The 19,540-nt window shown below is 27.7% G+C and overlaps 1 non-coding gene across 1 annotated transcript; it reads right to left on the minus strand.

The window, feature by feature from the left end:
• Positions 1–11,453: 11,453 nt before the first annotated feature.
• On the minus strand, positions 11,454–11,614 carry LOC129964416 (U1 spliceosomal RNA). The gene has a single exon (XR_008784193.1). It is a non-coding gene; the product is annotated as a U1 spliceosomal RNA (small nuclear RNA).
• Between the last annotated feature and the right edge of the window lie 7,926 nt (positions 11,615–19,540).

Genomic DNA, 19,540 nt, shown 5'->3' on the forward strand with positions numbered 1-19,540 from the left:
AAAATAATTTTAACACCATTTCAAAATTTAAAAAAGTATCTTTTTATTAATAACTGCAGATTTTTTATAAATTTAAGTAATTAAAATTTTTTTTGTCTAATTTTAAACAATAGATTAAATTGACATTCTGAGCTTTAAATTATTTTCATTGTTTCATCATATATTTAAGGGGAAAGTTGTGAGAGAAGATTTCTTTTTGATATCTTTGTAATTTACAAATTTAAAAAAAATGAAGTTACAGTACCTCCAAAGTTAGAAAAGCGATGTCCTAGACAATCATGATTTTATTAGTATGATGTCATGGGATAGTGGGATAGATTTCCATGAGGAAAGTTCATGCACAACAAGAACAGAAAATATATAGGATTATTAAAATGCCATGGCTTTAATGTCTATGACAAACAAACGTTCTGTCATAAAACACAATACTACGAGTTTTAAATGAAATTAAATAAAATCAATATTTTGACAAACTAACTGGTTTTCAAAGACAGCTAGTAAATAATAAAGGTGATAATTTTAAAATTCTAACATTTATATATATTTTGTACTAAATATTGATGAACAAAACTGCTCTTTCTAGCATTTATATTTTTTCTTCAAACAATTTAGTTATTTAGATGTGTTTAATTTTATAACAAAATCTTATCAATATTTTGGAATTCTAGAACATCACCATAAGATGCATGATTTATAAATTTTATCAGCAAAGCAAAATATTAAAAATTAACATTTGTATTTCAAAATATAAAACTCACTGTTTACTTTATACATATCAGTAAACGTTTGCGAGTTTCAAAAATAAACATTAGGAGATCAAAGAAACTCAAAAGTCATGAAGCTAACAATAACAAAAATTTATTGTAATCTTATTACAGAAGTTGGGTTCCTTTTTTGATTATGATTCATAAAGGTCATCACTTCAAATTGCTTGTCTTTCAAAATTTTTTTAATAAAGTACACTTAACATTTTCAATAAAAAATCACATATAATATTTTCAGAAATTAAATAATATGCAAATTTAGAATACATAGTGACTGTTAAAACTTGTTTTCAGACATAAATAAATTTCGCATTATTTAAAAAAAAAAAAAAAAACTGAATTGAAACTTAAAATTGAAGGAAAAGATAAAAGAAACCATCAACCTATGCCTGAACTAAAATACATTCTTAATGCAGTATAGGCAAAGCTATGTAACTGTTTTATAAACAAAGTTCGATAATAACTTTGATTTGACACTAATTTAATAACGTTGTTAAATCAAATTAAATATTTGACATAGATGTTATGGCTAAATATACATGTACTAAAATTGTTTAATACTATTTTACTGTTTTCTGCAAATTAATAATAATTCGACGGACAAAATTAAAATGTTATTTCAACAAGGTTGGCCTAAATTAATTTCAATTTTACGATTTAAAATATGTATTTTAATACATTCTTCTTCTCTTTTTTTTCATGGAAATGGAAGTCTTGATTCTACTATAATTTAATTCTGAGATTTATGCATTTAATGGCACCAGTTACAAGTACTATATATAATGCATGCAATACATGTGAGTTTTTTAATCAAATCGCATTTTTTTCTCTAAATAAATATAAAATATTTCAATGATTGCTTGCCGATAAATAAAATAGAAAATAAATATCTTTTAGTCACCGAAACCCCGCCTAAACAAATAACAAAATATTTGCACGTGCAATTTTGGGCTATGTTTATAAGAAAATTGCGGTCTTTCCAAATTTATTAAGATATTAATTAAATAAGGAAATTTAAAGCCATCTATTTGGTTAGTAAGGGTAATATGGCGGAGCTTTGATATAGTCATTCGGCTTCTTGCGAGGTCAGCAATTTTCGGTGGCGCTTTGTTTGGAGTTACGATTGGAAACGCTATTGCAGCCATTCGCAGCACATAAGGCCATTTCGCTAAAATTTGGTGATGTTTTGGCGAAAATGACTATATATTAAAGCTGTTCCGATGATATAATCTAAATCATATTCATTAGTTGGACTGTAATTTTTTTTCAGTATCTTCTTTTATTATAAATAATATCATAATTTCTTTTTTAAAAAATCGCATTTAAACTTGACATTATTTTAGTTTAATAAAATCGTCTTTGAAATCAAAAGCAACCACACTTTTTAATTCCAAATAGACATTTCGAATTCTTTTCATAGATAAGCAACACAGCAAGGAATCTGACGTAGAAATTACGTAGCTGATAAAGTTCCGTTTTTTTCTACATAAAATCTGTGAGCAAAATTTTGGTGCTGGCCCTAGATTCGATTATTCATAAGTATGACGAAAATGTGAATTGTACGATTAATTTAAAATCAAAAACGATCTGGTAGCATCATCCATTATTTTTGATAAATCTTACATATGATGGTAGTTTCTATTTTAAATATTTTGAATGTACTTTCGATTACTTTTAAGCATGACAGAAATGTGAATGTATATAATTAATCAAAAATGCATTATTATTGTGTGTTTATATTTTGTTAATGCATAAAAGCCAGCATCAAAAGCATTAATAATTTAATGTTAGCAATTTGAAATGTTTTCAGTTATTTATAAATGCAATTATTGTGTGCATTTGAAAAACTATTATCTTTCAATCATTTACAAATGTAATTATTTTGTATATTAATGTTTAATATGGATGCAAGAATTGAAAGCCGAACACACTTCAAATATCTGAAATCTTGTACAGCTCATCATATATTCCTGTTTGTGTAACTGTCCAGGTCAATTAAGCAAATAAATGATACGATGTTAGTTCTATCTAATATTTTTATCAAATAATTTCTTATGAATCTTTCATGTCATTTTTTTTTTCAAATCATTAAGCATGTATGTTGCATTTAGAAAGTCCTACTTTTTATATACCTGAAATCTTTTGCCCATATATTTTTACGAAGTTTACATATGTTGATAATAAATCTGATACACAACTACTTATATAATTTAAAAGAAGCATTTAATTGGCAAATGATGTAAAAGATAGCCAAAAAGTTATCCTCAATTGTGTAAATAAATTCCACATCAAACTGGGAATTGAATGCATGTCTTACATTCAGATTCTTAAGATTTTTAAATTTTAGTTGCTTATGAAATATTATTATTAAAGTTTTTTAAGGGTTTTTGTTGTTGTTAAAGCCTAAAACAATGGCTTCTATTACAGAATTTTTTTCTTATAATATTTTTTAAGAAAATGCTTTTCTTAATTTAAAAGTAAAAATTATATATAAAAAAATCCTTTATATTAATTAAATGATTACACATGCTTAAAATTATGGATGTTTTTATTCCGAAACAGCTATGGTTCCATGATATGCTGAAAAGAAAAACACTGCAAACATTTTCATATATTCAAAAAGAAAATATTTATATGAAAAAGTACGTTGTATATTTCATTATATCTGAGAATTTTTTAAAGATAAATCTTACTTTATTTTTATTAAAGGTTTGTATTTACTGATTGTTAAAAAAAAAATTTCCATCGTATCATGTAATGAAAACTTATTTGTATGTACATATAATGAGTCACATTCCACTATTATAATCTGACTTCACATATTTTTTCTGTGTGATTGATTTAATTCAAATACCATCTACTCTTATATAATGAAGTTATTAAAAAGGCCAGTTAAATATCCATAATAAGGAATCTGGGTGAAATGAACAATGGCAAATACTTCTGTTTTTTGTTCTTCTTAAGTGCGTATATTGAATATTAGAATGTCTTTAGAATTTTTTTTTTGTACTAGACTGATTGTATTCTAGATTTTTTTTTTACCTTCATTAATCAAGAATTTTTTAGAGGTTCAATATATATATATAAAGTAAGATATTGAAAAAATGTAGAACTTTTAGATATCATCAAATTCAATGAAATAACCAAATTTCTGGTGTGTGTAAATTAGTCATAAACCAGTAATTTTTTAAAATATAATCTTTGTATTGTATAAAAATTTGGAATTATTCAAAATTATTTTAGATTTTTAAAACATATTCAATTTTAGAATTGGGAAATGACATTGCTATAACCCATTATTGTAATCTATCTACTGAATTAATTTCTTTATATATGAAATTACAAATTGCAAGTTATAAAAATATTTGGTATGCTTAATCATAATTATTTTTATACGTTAATATAATTTATGTTTGTATTACTATATGTTATCTACTTTTAAAATCTTATATAAAAATAACTTTTAAATTAAAGTTATTTTTCTGAGATTCTTAATACATTATACACTTCATATATAAGAAATTTTATTTTGCAAAAAAAAAAGTGCTTAAACACAAATCTGTAGCTTAATCCTTTCACAACTGTACTAGTCATAACTTCAGGTTAAATTTCTTAAAATATTTATTGTGTTTAAATTACATGCTTATATTTTATTTACAATATGTATAGACATAGGACATTCTGCATTGCCAGTTTCACTTACAGTCTGCTTTAAATATCTCTTTGGAATCAGCACTCAATAATCTTAACTTGTATGCAATAAAACGCAATGAAATAGCCAATTAGCTGGCATCAAATTATCAGTATCAATGCTGACATTTACTTAATTAAAAGGATTCCAGATCTATGGATTCAATAATTTATTTTAAATATTAACTCAAAATCTTGCTCCAGTTGCACTTTAAAGTGTTTCATTTTTTCATAAATTCGTCTCATTTTTCAGATGTTAAATTCATATGTTAGCCAAGTCAAAATAAACAAGGTTTATATGGGAGACAAAAAAGGGGGGGGGGGATTTTCTTTTTGGAAATGTTGGTCTATTTCAAAAATGTCATATAAAGAAAAGACAAACATGCTTCCTTCCTTGCACGAGGCATCTTCATCTACCCTCATTCTTATTTCAGGAAATAAATTGTTAGTAGTGATTAATTTCAAAATGATACCAGGTGAATATCACTAATTCTAGGTCTGACAGAGAACTTATTTCATGTCAAGTGAAAATAATTGCTTGTATATATAAGTACTTTAAAACACGGAAATAAATTTCAAATCTTCCTGAAAAATATATATTTTATATCTACGGAGAAAATTTATAAAAATGAATAAAATTATACTTCCAAGAATTTAAAATCCTCACATTTGTTTCATATGCAACTCTCAGCCATAGAATGTTTTTTCTTTGTACATTTTTAATACCATGCAGTTTCTACTTTAAGGAGTTTAATTAAGAATTTTAAAAATTACATTAAAAACATTTTATTTACTATTTTATTTACTATTTTATTATATACTGTTATGATTACATATTTACAGTGATTTTAAGTGATAAGATGCATGATAATTTAAAAATGAATTATTTGTTCATATTTTTCCCCCCAGATATTTTTAAATTAATTCAGTAACAGAATTCACAATGATAAATGCATTTAAAAAGAGGAAATAATTTGTTCACAATAAATATATTTCATAAAAATGTAGCATGTTCCTAGAATTTAAAATAAAAGAAAATTCTTTATTTCTCATTGTTAAATAGGTAAATTAAATATAAAAAGTGGCAAAAAGAGAGCAGAATTTTGATTAAGTAAACCATTGAAAACATTTTCTGAACTCATCCTTCTTTGGTTTATAAATTTAATTTTTTATTTATAACTTCTCTCATTTCTTAAGCCATCAAATTTTGGCCTTAAAGTTTAATTCCACTATAGATTTAAATTTATAAACAATACATTTTGAACTATTAAATAAATATTTAAAAAAACACTTATTTTTCAGGTTTCATTTATATATTTTTAACCTAACTGAAGTGGGTAATATATTTTGAAGAGAAGTAATGAATTTTTGAAAATATTCTTTGAAATCTTACTGGTATACTTCAGGTAGCAAAAAAAAAAAAAAAAAAAAAAAAAACCTAATATAAATTTTTAAATAATGTTTTGTTTGGATTTTAAATTTAAAAAAAAAAACACACGCCTATATTACCTATAATAATTTTTTTTTTTTTTTTTGTTCTTTTAAAATAAGCAACAAAGTATTTTTGATTTTAAGTAAATATTTTTTTCTTTTAATATATTATATATTTACATACTATTTTAAATTACATAAATTATTTTACTGTCCAAAAAAGAGGAAGCACAATTTTTTATCCACTTTTTAAAGGATAATCTCTACTATAATAATAATAAAGATGATTATATGTGTGTCGACTCTCTACGGGCCAAATTGTTTGACCTATAGTATCAAATCTGAGCCATAACTGAAATTAAATATAACCAATATCCTGACAAATCAGCCATGTTGACAAAGACAACTAATAAAAAATAAAGTTGATAATTTTAAATTCTAACATATAACTTTTTTATTGGCTATATTTCTATATTAAACTTTGATGAACAAAATCGCAGCATTCTACAGGCTTGGTATTTATATTTTCTTCTACCAACACTGTTTATTTAGAAGCGCTTGATTTTACAATGATCAAATTCTTATTATATCTTACTATTTTAGAGTTCTAACACATTTTCAAAGATCCTATGATTTAAAAATTTTGTAAGCAAATAAAAATATATCTATAAATGTTTATATTTCAATCATAAACATTAACAGTTCAAAGAAAATTCAAAAGGTATGGAGCAGACTATAACAAAAGATTAGTAAAATATTAATAAGTAAAAAGGACCATTTTTTGATAATGAATAATAAATGTTATCATTTCAAATTGTTAGTTCATTACAATTCTTTTAATATAGTAACATTTAACATTTTCAATAAGCAATTATATATATAATCATTTCAATAATTAAATCATATTGAGACATGTATTGTTCTCATTGAGATATGAATGAGGCTCTCTTTTTAATTAATTTATTTTTAAAAAAGTGAATCCAAAATTTAAAATTAAAAGATGAGGTAAAAAAGACCATCAAATTACATTAAATTAAAATACATTCTTATTACAGGATACATAATTAACTGCATCATAAGTATCAGTTTGGTAATAACTCATTTAACAATTTAATAATGTGCTAGTCAAATGAAACAAGAAATATTTCAATGATACAGATATCAAGGCTTAATATGCATGTATTCTAAAATGTTTAATATTATTTTACTGTTTTTCTATAAAATAATATGAAAAATTAAATGCCATCTCAATGGAGCTTAACAAAATTAATTTGAATTATGCAACTGAGATATATTTAATATGCAATTTTTTTTTTTTCATTTATGAGATCAAAGTATCATATTTCTTCATACTTACATTACCTACCTATGTTTTTCAAAATATTCCTTAAAAATGCACATTGGTGCTGAAATATATATAACAGTAAATTAATCAAATCCTATTGTTTAAATAAATACGAAAGCTTTGAATAGCTGCTTATTGATAGTATAAAACAAAATATATATATATATATATGTCTGTTGTTACTAAAACTCCACCTAAACAAATAACATGGTACTGCATTTGGTATTCCAGGATACGTTTGTCAGTAAACTGCGGCTTTTTAAAATTAATTAAGATCTTTAATTAATTAATAAAAAATAAAATGATGCTTTGCTCGGCACGGGTGAGAAATCTATAATGTGTTGTTTACTTGACCCATAATTTTTTCCAGCTTCATTCTACTTTTGAACTAATATTATTTATAAACAAGGAATAGATGGCGCTCACTACCAATTCGCACTTTTACTCGAACTCTACAAATGCACTTACTTTTAATTGTCAATGCAAAATTGCATATTTTTCTTTGAATGCTTTCTCTTAATATAGCTTTTGAAATGTTTAACCTAATAATAAATATATTATCTCTTTTAATATATCTATTCCTTATTATATTCTTTTTTTATGCATCTAGGAAACCACATAATTGGTTTACTTAATAATTGATCCAAAATGTCAAGAATGTTGCTTCGTGACGCTGGAGAAAAAAATCACGGATGCCAAAAAAAAAAAGTTGGTTATAATTAAGTTTGAAATTTAATAATTTTAATCATAATAAAACACATCATAATAATTTTAATCATAATAATTTAAATCATAATAACTCGCATCATAATAAAACACATAATAGATACATCGACGAATCCTACTGCATTTTAACCGTTGCAGTAGAATATTTAAGGGAATATGATTGCATAAGTAGATGCGTCTCAGGTTTAACTTATCATCATTCTTAAAAGCAGTGAATTCTATCATTTCATAAGATGTGATTGTGGCAGATGCGATGAATTTGCACTTCGTAGAACATATTTCCTCTCTAGATGAGAGTTGTAATGCGAAATCCGTTGTAAACTTTACGAATTTAATGTTGGAGTTACATTAACGAAATGCTCTGGGTTAACACGATAAGCTTTTTAAATAAAAGCGCAATGAAGTCGTAACGATCATCATTCGAGACGCAGTGCTACCAGCACTTATAAGTCTGAGGTGCAGAAGAGGCATGTTGGAAAAGATTGATTCGTTTATCTTCGTAGTAAGCCAAGTGATAAAACTACTCATCGTTTCAGTTAGTTACGAGAAATTTCGAACCGGGTTCCGCGACTGAGGGGGGGGGGCACCGTGATTAAAAATTAAAATAGCTTTCTGAATAATAATAGTCTACTAAACACATACTGAAAGTATACGTTTGTTTACACGTGGCTGGCTGAGCGTCGACTGACGCCGTTATTAGGCAATGATCGTAGTGATACCATTAAGAGGGAAAGAAGTTCATTTATGAATAAGGAAATCCCCTTCAGAAAATGTTATGACAGAGCGGCGCGATTTCTGGGCGCAAGCGGCGGTCAGAAGTCGAAGCTCCGGCTGGGTTCAGATGGACTTATAAATCATCAGCTATTTACTTTTTTCTACAGCGAATGTAATATTTTTTATGCGTGCATCTGTGTATGTTTGTTTATATTAAGCTATTCAAATAAAAAGTAAAACGAAGATAAATTAAACGATCAACTCCTAGCAATGCACGTTCATTACTGCTTCACTGACCACGACCGGAATGAAAAAAATTAAGAAAGAAGTTTAAATGGAGCAGTCGACGGATTTGGAAATATACGAAGTTTACAATATATATATTATAGTCTAGTGCAAGTGTGCAAAATATTGTTAATATAAGGTAAGTAGATTTACAATCACCTACTTCACCTACTAGCGGCAATAAGCAATAGCGCATAGAATAGCATATAGTAATTTGATAGTTCATTCTATAAATTGCTTAATACTGTTTAGATATAACCATGTTCATGCCATGGAAATATCCGTCTGGATGTCAAAAAAGAAAATTATCAGAAAAGAAAAAAGAAGAAAAACTAAACTTCAAGAAATCGCAAGTAGATATGTTTTTTTGGCTCCGAAATAATTCTGGTAAAGAAATTGCTTCGACTTCAGAAGTTACAATTCAGACTTTAACTGGGGAAGAAAGTTCCGCACACAGTACACAGTCTTGCAATAAAATGTTGAAATGGTGAAATTTGTTGAAGAACCATGTGTTTATACAAATACAACCGAATCAGAAAATAATGACGATAATGACAATAACATATATGATCAAGAGAGTATATATGATCCTGGTTTATAGCCAATTATTATAACTGATAAATTTAGAATGTTTCTATTAAAATCAGACCTGTACAACACAAAGGAACTAAAAATTCTGAAGGTAAACCATTTTCCACTACACGACTTAAAAAAAAAAATTACAAATGGTGAAACTGGTTAATTTATTCAAAAACGCAAGACTCCGCATTTTGTTTTTGTTGTATACTGTTTTCCAAAAGAAGAGGAAATGACCAAACTACACGATTTATAGGTGGATATAACAACTGAAGAAAGCTCTCAACTGTAATCCAAGATCATGAGCCTTCTAGTTGTCATTTTAATTCGTTTATTGCTTGGAAAGAATTACTAAAACAACTAGATTTATATTCGACTATTGATAAAATAAATCAAGTTAATATAAGTAAGGAAACAGCATGACTCAAATTACTATTTCAAAAATTGTAGATGTGATTCTATTTTTAGAGTGTAATAATCTTCCACTTCGTGAAACTCACGAATTAATAGGTATGCCTAATAATGGAAATTTTTAAAGTTTAATCGAATTATTAAATGAATACGACTCTGTGCTAATGGATCATAGACACAAAATAATAAATTCTAAAAATAGAGTTGAGCATCATTTAGCATATAGGTTACAAGAACAAATTATTTCAATAGTATCCAAATGAATTGTAATCTTGATATTTCCCATAAGGAACAAACTTCAATCATTATTAGGTATGCAAATTTTAAAGAGACAAGGTTAACTGTAAATGAATCATTTATGGGCTTTATTGAAGTAACTGATGTGACTAGAAAAGGGTTAGCAAAAACTCTATTGGAAAGATTAAGTGAGCTTGATTTAGATATTATGAATTGTAGAAGGCAAGCATGCGGCAACGGTAGCAAGATGCAACATTTTCTGCATCTACAAAAAGATGGGAAATTCTACAAAAGCATTTAAACATTACTCTTAAACCATTATGTAACACTCGTTGGGAAGCCGAAATAGATTCGGTTCAAGAAGTGTAAACACAGTTTAAACAAATCTGTAATGCCCTAGAAGAAAGTATTGATGTAAATACCGATAATACTGAGGGTATCCGAAGCTAAAAGTTTATTGGATGCAATAACAGAAACGCCATTTATTTTATGTTTAACTGCATAGTTTGTAATATTGTCAAAAATTAACGCTACTTCAAACACATACAATTGTTCTGAATCCGGCTTTCAATTTAGTCAGTAAATTAAAACTGAAATCCAAAATTTAAGAAGAGAATTTAACAAATTTTTAGACGAAGCAAAAATGTGCTAGCACGTAATATAAACATTTCAGAACATTTTCTGTAAAACGAATTCGAGAAAGGAAAAGATTATATTCCGAATTAGCTGAAGACGAAGTTATAAAAAAACCCAGTAGAGGAATTTAGGTTTTATTTTTTTAACACTGTTATTGCACAAATAGAAGATAGATTTAAAAGTATACCAAATATTTTTTTCTGATTTTAAATTAATCACTGATATAATAACTTCAATTAGAGAAATGTTACAAAAACTTTAAAGTTTTGTTACAAAAATGTAGATAAAAACCTAATAAAGGAAATTTTTTTGCTACGGGATTTGATTTTGAATGAAAGAGATGTAAACAATGCACAAAACATATTGCAATACATACTAAATAATAATTATAATGAATTATTTCTAAATGTAATAAAACTTTTCTTTACGTTGCCAGTTACTATAGCAAGTGCTGAGTACTCTTTCAGCAAATTAAAATTAAAAAAGAATTATTTTCGGTCAAACTTGTGTTCAGAACGCTGAAATGCACTTGCTTACATTAAGCATCAAAAAAGAAATTGTAATTTGTCGGCCCCAAATGGCTCCTTCATAGAGAAGGCTGGCTGTGTTAAGATGTGTAATCTTATTTTCACAAATAGTAGGGACAGCGCGAACGCAGTCCCAGCTACCAAAAATTGTGCACCCCAAGCAACCGCAATTTGCGGATGTGGCGAACGTCAACCCTCCTAAGTGCAATGGAAGGTCTCTGCTCGGGGGAGCCTCCTTGTTGATCAAGGCATCCCCAGTGCCAGGTAAGTATGATCTTCTGTAGAACTTTAAATTTTATATAGATCTAAGTGCTTTTATTTAAAGTGGTGCAGTGTAAGTCTACTTTTTTTCTTTATTTCGTATACAAATCAGAAGAAATTTTGAAATTCATTTACTAAAGGCAGAATCTTTAGGCTTCAAATAATAATATATATAGATGTATTATAAAAAGAAATATGAAGATTGAATTGAATCCTTTCCTTTCAAAGGTAGTTCCTGCAACTGGGAGCAAATTATTATTCTAGTCACTTTCCTGATACTGTACACAGATGGCGCTCGTTCACCATTGTGCATCGGGAAAAGACAGTGTTAAGATTAGACATTTTCTCAGTGATTAAAATAAATTTAACTACCTGTGATTTAAATTTAACTTGAATATCAATTCGATTGACTTGCCAACAAAGAAATATATTTATAAATTACTGAGTATACGAGAATGATCTACATGACACCATTGAAATAATAAAATAACTGAACAGAATAACTTATAATAGGATTTTTTTTTACTCCCGGTACGCAACATCTAAAGGATAAAAAGGTATTAACGACTAATTTTCGGCAATTTAATTTTGTTCGATGAAGTTAAATTTTTCTAACATTAATGCAGATATCGATCTGAAATTTTTACTGTTATTGCTTTTACAACACGTACTTAAGTGGAATTCCAAAAATTTTGTTTACATTTTTAAAAAATAAAAAATATTTTTCAAAATTTCTATTTAAAAAACTTACTTGTAACCTAATTAAGCTATCATAGCATTCGACAGTCATTTTATAGGTCCTTTTATTATCTAAATATTTTTAAACTTCTCACTTTAATTAATAGCGTTTTATTTGAATTTAAAAAACCGATGGCTGAGCTCCCTGATTACAGATTTTATCCTTTCAACTCTTTTTATCCTTTCAATGTTTTGAGTGGACTTTATGTTATGTATTGTCAACTTGAACTTGTATATACGAGTTGAATTTGCTAAAATATTTGGAAAAAACAATAGCTTGTATATCAATTCTGTAACAAAATAGAAACATCAGGTGTCCAAAAGTTTATAGAATACATAACGTTTAAAAAAAAGGTTGTTCAGGTAATTCAGTTATTTGTAATTATTATTTTTATTGTGTAGTTATTCATAAGCTAAATAGGCTAATTAATGCTGTTAATAGATGGTGCTGTATATATTCTTTAAACTGTATGGTTTGAGAATGAGTGGCGAGTACTTGTTTTGATATCTTCCGTCTGTTCTGGAAAATAAACTGGTGCAATTAGGGACAGCTCGCTCGTTGTTAGCGGTAATATGAAAGTTGAAATGATATGTGTTATCCTAAAAATTATATGATTTTTGCCTATGTTTAGTGTATGTGTGTCATGCCGAATTGCAAAAATATATCAGCAAAAAACAATTAAGATTTGCTCACGGAATAAAACCTCTCACATCCAGCTACAAAGGTGCTCAGTACAATATTCTTATTAATTTTCGATCTTCCAGTATGACATCGTGTACTCGTTGTATCAACGATGTAATTAAGATTTGATTTGTAATATCTACCAAATTTGACACAAATATTCCATCTGAGTGTGCATCTGAGAAAGATTTTTTTTTAAAAAAAATTTAAGTTAGAATTTTAATTAATTAAAAAATTAAGCTGAATTTTGGTTCTTTTCCGCGATAATTTTCGAAAATATTATTGCACAAAAATAAATTTTACACCAATTTAAAATTTAAAAAGTATCTTTTTTTTTTATGACACCAATTTAATAATCGTTCAAATTTTTCAAGAATTTTGACAATTAAAAAAATTTTTTTTGGCCCGATTTTCAACAATTACATTGTTGCCCTGAAATTCAAATCGATTTACTTGTTTCATCAAATACTTAATCGCACGATTTTCTTCCACTGTTGAAAGCCAAAGACGAAGAATTTTATTTAATATCCAGAATAAAAAAAGTGAAGTTACAGTAGTGAGAAATTTAGTAGATAGATGAAACGGATATTTACGTTTTTGATTTGCTGGTCTGGTCTCCATTAGAAAGATTTCACAAACGCAATAAACAAAACTAGTAAGACAAAAAAAAAAAAAATGACAATTTTTTAATGTTAGAAAATTTGGCAGAAATGAACATGGAATTATAAAAAACGATTTATCTTACATTAAATATAACCAATAATACCGACGCCCGAAACAGTTTAGTTATTAATAATAATGTTAAGCATCATTCTAATGTTATAAATTCAAAATTATATGGAGTATTTTCAAACTGGCCCATCGAATTGAGAAAGTTTGCATTTTCTCGTTTCATTTTGATGTGGTTTCAAACACTGGGGAAATAATACAATTACTGTACTTTATTTCCCACGTGTATTTCATGCTGTTCCAATTTTATCTGGCGATAAAGCTTTCTTCTTTTTTATCTATCTTTTTTTTTTTTTTTTTTTGTTCTGCAGTTTCCATGATTGATAGATATAAAAACACTCATGTAATACACGCAACCGGATGATTGATTTCGAAATTATTTCCACTCGAAAGCAAATTTTACTAGGAGGGAATGAATTTCACAATTATATGCGAACTTGTTTCGAAAATATTCAAAATTAGAAAGCAAAATTATTTCATTGTATGGCAGCATTCAAGATGTGAGCAGCACCTTATACTTTTGAGCGCAAAGAAATTTCCTGTAAGCACTATAATTCAGCTTAGGTCAGTTTTCAAAGTACGAGTTTATAGAATGAGAACATTTCAAAAGTGACAGCAGTACTATACTAAAATTATGCAATTCACTTTTATTTGTTGACTTATGAAAGTGGAACTAACAGAAAGACTTCCCTTTTCAGATGATGTATGACAGAATAAAAAAAGCAGTCATTCCACTCATATAATGATTGAAAAAATACAAAGCGAAGTACCATAGTTTCTTATGAATAAATATCTTGTAAAAATATCTTTTGTTTTATTAAAGATGAATGTGTGTTTGTGTGTGTAATCTGCGTGCGAAAGCTCAACAGGTTAAATTGTTTGAAAGTGCAAAGGGTTAAATATTTGATTCATTAAGATCTATAAAACGTAGCACATATACATTTAAATGATTGATTTTTTTAAAACTTTAATTACAATATTAATTAAAAATGATATTTTGGCATTTTTCCGAAATAACCGCAGAAAATATTACAGTACAAAAATGATTTTTACATCATATTAACTTTAAAAAAAATATCTCTTTAATTATATCATTTTTTGTCGGGTAAATATTTTTTTAGACATAGTCATATCATTTACGTAAAATCATATCATTTTACACATAAAAAATATTTAAGCATAGTTTTCTAACAAAAATGTTAAGAATTCTGAACGATTAATAAAAGTATCAAGAAAGAAAACAAAAGATATCGACGAAAGTCACTATTAAAGTTGCATATATTTTTCCATTTTTGTTTTACAATCCGAATTTCTATCTTACCCTTAACGCAAATCATTTCAGACAAAACAGACAACAACAACAACAACAAAAAACAAAACAATCTAATATATATTTAATTTTGGAAAGAGTCCCTAAAAGATTTATTATATTTAATATATTAATAACATGAAGAAAAATACCATACTCTACATTATTTTAAGTTTAAAAATTATATTATTTACTAGCTGGTACCCGGCGCGTTGCTGTCGCAGATGAAATAGTTTTGGAAATATCGTTTGAAATTTAAAATAGCTCTCTTGTTTAACTAGGAATGACAGAAAGAATGATATTATTTTCTTGTAGACAATGTAAATATTCATTGAACTGACTAATGTATAATGGCGAAGTATAAATAATATTTAATTTACTTTTTTTACTTTATTCGTCAAATATACTTAAGGGTAGACATTTTTTTTTTTTTTTTTTTCATCTTCAGAAAAAACATAAATTTCTTGGTTGTCCGACGCCTGAGAATCCGACATACAATTAGCCATGTGAAAAACATGAATTTTCTAGGTTCAAAGCAATAAGTTGGCCAAGTTTTATCGCCATCGCATGAACAGTTCGGCAACGCATGAAATACGAACAAACAAAAATTCATTTTTATATATCAGATAAGCTAGAAACAGCAAAATGAATTAATTTTTTTATTAATTTTAGGAAATTTGATAGGAAATAAGAGAAATGCATTGTAGAAGCACCAACGAGACATAAGGCTTCTAAAATAATATGGATAATATATCCATCAAAGTTTGTAGTTTAAAAATATTTTTTTGGAAGGTATATAGAAGAAGAAGAAAAAAAGTTCTTAATTCATCAAATATTTACCCTTTGAACTCGGATAGTGCCTCTCAGGTACCATTCAAGACGGTGCTTTATTTTGACGTTTTATTTATTTATGTTTCAATTTTGATTATTAAACATATCAACAGAGTAGTAAAAGGACGCAGATTAATTTTTCGATTAAATTCAATTAAAAACAATTATATATATTTATTTTTCGGAGCAATAAACAAGCCCTTGTACTAGGTGAATGATTTTGCATCGAATTACTTTTCCGAGAGCAAAGGGTAAATTAAAAATTTTAGTACGTCGGCTCGATGTCCGGCTGGCCAACAAAGGAAGCTAGTATTAAAAATAAACTATAAAACGGAATTCAGATAACAATGTTTACGGGAAGAATCATTACAAAATTTCTGATGAAAAATCATATCAATGAATACATTAAACAACGTGTGGTGGTAACATTATAAGCCAGATAACAACTTCCGGAGAAGAGAGTACTCTTTTGTCTAGTGGTTATGTTACTCGGCTATGAACCCTAACGTTGCGAGTTCGAACCTCAAACCACCACAAACGGTACATTCAAATATGCAAGAAAGACATGTAAAAGTACAAGACTATTACGTTTCTCAGTGGAGAGGGTGATACTGCAAGGGCGTTTATTGCTTAATAACTTCTTATAACAAAAACATCGCGGGGGACAGTCATATTGAATTATTTCTTCAGATACATATTAAACGTTAACCGCGTTTCTTTTTCTTTCTATTTTTTTTACTGTGGATTGTGCATTAATAGACTATCTCTGGGGTTTTTTTACACACTTTACTAATAAAAATCGTAGACGATGATTCCATCCAGCTCCCCAAAACTTCTGGATATATTATGGGCTGGACTTGTAGCACAGTAGTTGTTAAGGTAAATCCTTCAGAAACTTGCTTTTATTTTTAATATGAACTAATTTCTGGTGAGTAGAAGAAGGGCCAATCTACATTATTTATTTAAAATAAGGGACACTTTCACAATTAAAGGAAATAATAAAAAATCAGGCATGCGCTAGTGAATCCCGGTAGGATACTTCCATGTTAAAACATGTATCCAGTCATTCAACCTTGAAACACAAGATAACAAAGCAAGCTATAAATAGGATGGCTTCGGTGGATGGTTCATTCGAAAATAATATTAGTTAGTCATCTTGGTTTCCAGTGAATTTGGAGAGCAATTTTTTGAACCATTTTTTCGCAATTTCAAATTTAAAGCGAATTAAAAAAAAAACGAATTTAAAAACAAAAAATAATACAGATTATAAATTTGTTTCACACATTTATTTTATTGCTTTTTAAAAATGGGACCTGACTTTTTTTATTAGTAGTATTATTTGATTCTTTTTATTGTAATTTGTTTGTATAGAATTTTTTAAAATTAATAGTGTAAATATATATTTGAATCGAAAAAAAAAACTATCTTCACGGTTAATAGATCCAAGATTCAAGATTAGGCTTAAAAAAATTCTCTATGCATAAAAATTCTCTATACATCCTCAGATTTTATTGGAATAATCTTTTTTAAAATATTCAAAGAATTTGGTCATAGAAAAGGAATTTTTTTTTTTAAAAAAAGTGAGCTTTACGCAATGGTTACGTGCTTTGTCTATCCCACCACAGTCATGCACATTACTGAATCAAGAATAGACTTCATTCTGTAAAAGAGTCCCTGAAGGCAAAACCTAACTAGGAATAATCGGTCCAATCGATTAAAAGTCCATCCTGACAATAAATTTCTGAGATATGAATTAGCATTTTGATAGTATCTATTTTAACTTTCTCGCCTATAAAGTATAAAAAGACAAAAATATTGCAATTGCATTGTATCAAAAATATTATTGTACACAACATTCAAACTCGAGATTTTGATGAATTTCCCTGTTTCAAATTTCTCTGAATCCCCCCCCCAAAAAAAAAACAATAACAACATATTTTTGGAATATGTCTGTTTGTCCACAGACAGTCAGACATATTCCAAAGTTACAGACACATTCCAAAATTATTAGACATATTTCAGTTATTTATTTTAGAGTTACTGTGTTCATAAACGCTTTGAGCTCGACGGATGAAATTTAGTAAACGCTCTTTATATTAAATTTGTAGATTTCTATTAAATCTTGAGCAAAATCCATTCAGAGAAAGTCTGTCTGTCCGCTTCTCCAAATATAAGTTAACAACAATACGAAGAGTGCTAAATGGATAAAATTAGGTTCATAAGTTTGGCGTCTAAACTGTAGATAATGTATTAAATTCGAAACCAAATCCATCAATGTGTTGACTTTTCACAGCATGTGTAGGCGATAACGCGAAAGCGTAGTGACCAAAATAAATGAAATTTAGAATATGATTTTGTGACTACATTGTAATTTTAGGTGAATTTTTTTAATTGGTCGGAAAAAAAAGCGTCCAGAATACACAGTCGCCCCCCCCCCCCTTTTTAAATGCCAGCCAGTCACCCCGTTACCACAGTACTGAGCCGTATAGACAGGGATTATTGTGACTGGCTGTTATGCTCATTAATTATACAACTTTTGCATAAGAAAAAAATGGTCAACAAAAGTTTAAAGAATCTTCAAACTATTGGTAAAAGGGTAGAATCTTTTAATATTTTTAAGTTTCCATGTATTGTAAACACAGTCCGATTTTTGGGAATGCATTAATCACTTCTCAGCGATTAAGCGCTAAAGATCATACGCTATTAGTCTATTTCTTAATTATTATTCACCAATGGCATGCAGTTAATAATACAAAGTATATTTATTAGAGAATAAATAAGAAACTTAGAATAGAAGAAGAAACAGAGACCGCAAGGAACTTTCAGAGACCACTTCCGATGGTTTCTGCTTTATTTCAATTTTCTGTTACATATCTTCACACATGCCGGCTCTGTAGCAAACAGTCCGAAAATAATAATTAAAAAAACATATAAAAACGAACAATAATTCTAAGAATATCCCATTTTATTAAATTTTCACATCTCAAATTCAGAATTACAGAATATGTTGATTGATCTTAATACCCATATTTTTACTATTTAATTCTCAAAACTTTCATTTTCCTAACATTTATTACGTTTATATGCAAACAGAAAGATAACGTGTCGGCAAGATTCATGTAGTTATACCCATGAACAAAAGCCAATGAAAAAGATTTCAAACAAAAATTGGATCCAAAGAGGGTTTAGACTGGATCAAGACTCGAAAATAAAACCTTTTACTGGAGTTTACTATTTAAACTTCATTAAGAAAATGATTTGATTGCAAATTTGGTATTTTTTAAAAACCTTTTAGAAAATATATAGTTGACCTTAGATCAAACACAGGCAAAACCCAGATACTTTTAAGTTTTGGGATGTTTATGACTTAAAAATTCAATTTTATTCAGAAAAATTATTTTGCTTCAAACCAGTGTCGTAACAAGTTTGGAGAAGGCAGGGCAGATGGTTTAGGTGCCAGTACCAGGCGGCGCGAAATAGAAAAATAAATTAATTGCATTTAAAAAAAGAATTAATACTTATTTTCTAAAACCAAAATAAAACTTCTTAAAAAACAAATATGAATTTTTTTTTAAATATCTTGATGTATTCAGTTACCTCGAAATTTGATAAATTCAAATCACTATGCAAGTTCCGTGCATTAATTTG

This window comes from Argiope bruennichi, chromosome 3 (genome assembly GCF_947563725.1).
Source record: "Argiope bruennichi chromosome 3, qqArgBrue1.1, whole genome shotgun sequence".
NCBI lineage: Eukaryota > Metazoa > Arthropoda > Arachnida > Araneae > Araneidae > Argiope > Argiope bruennichi.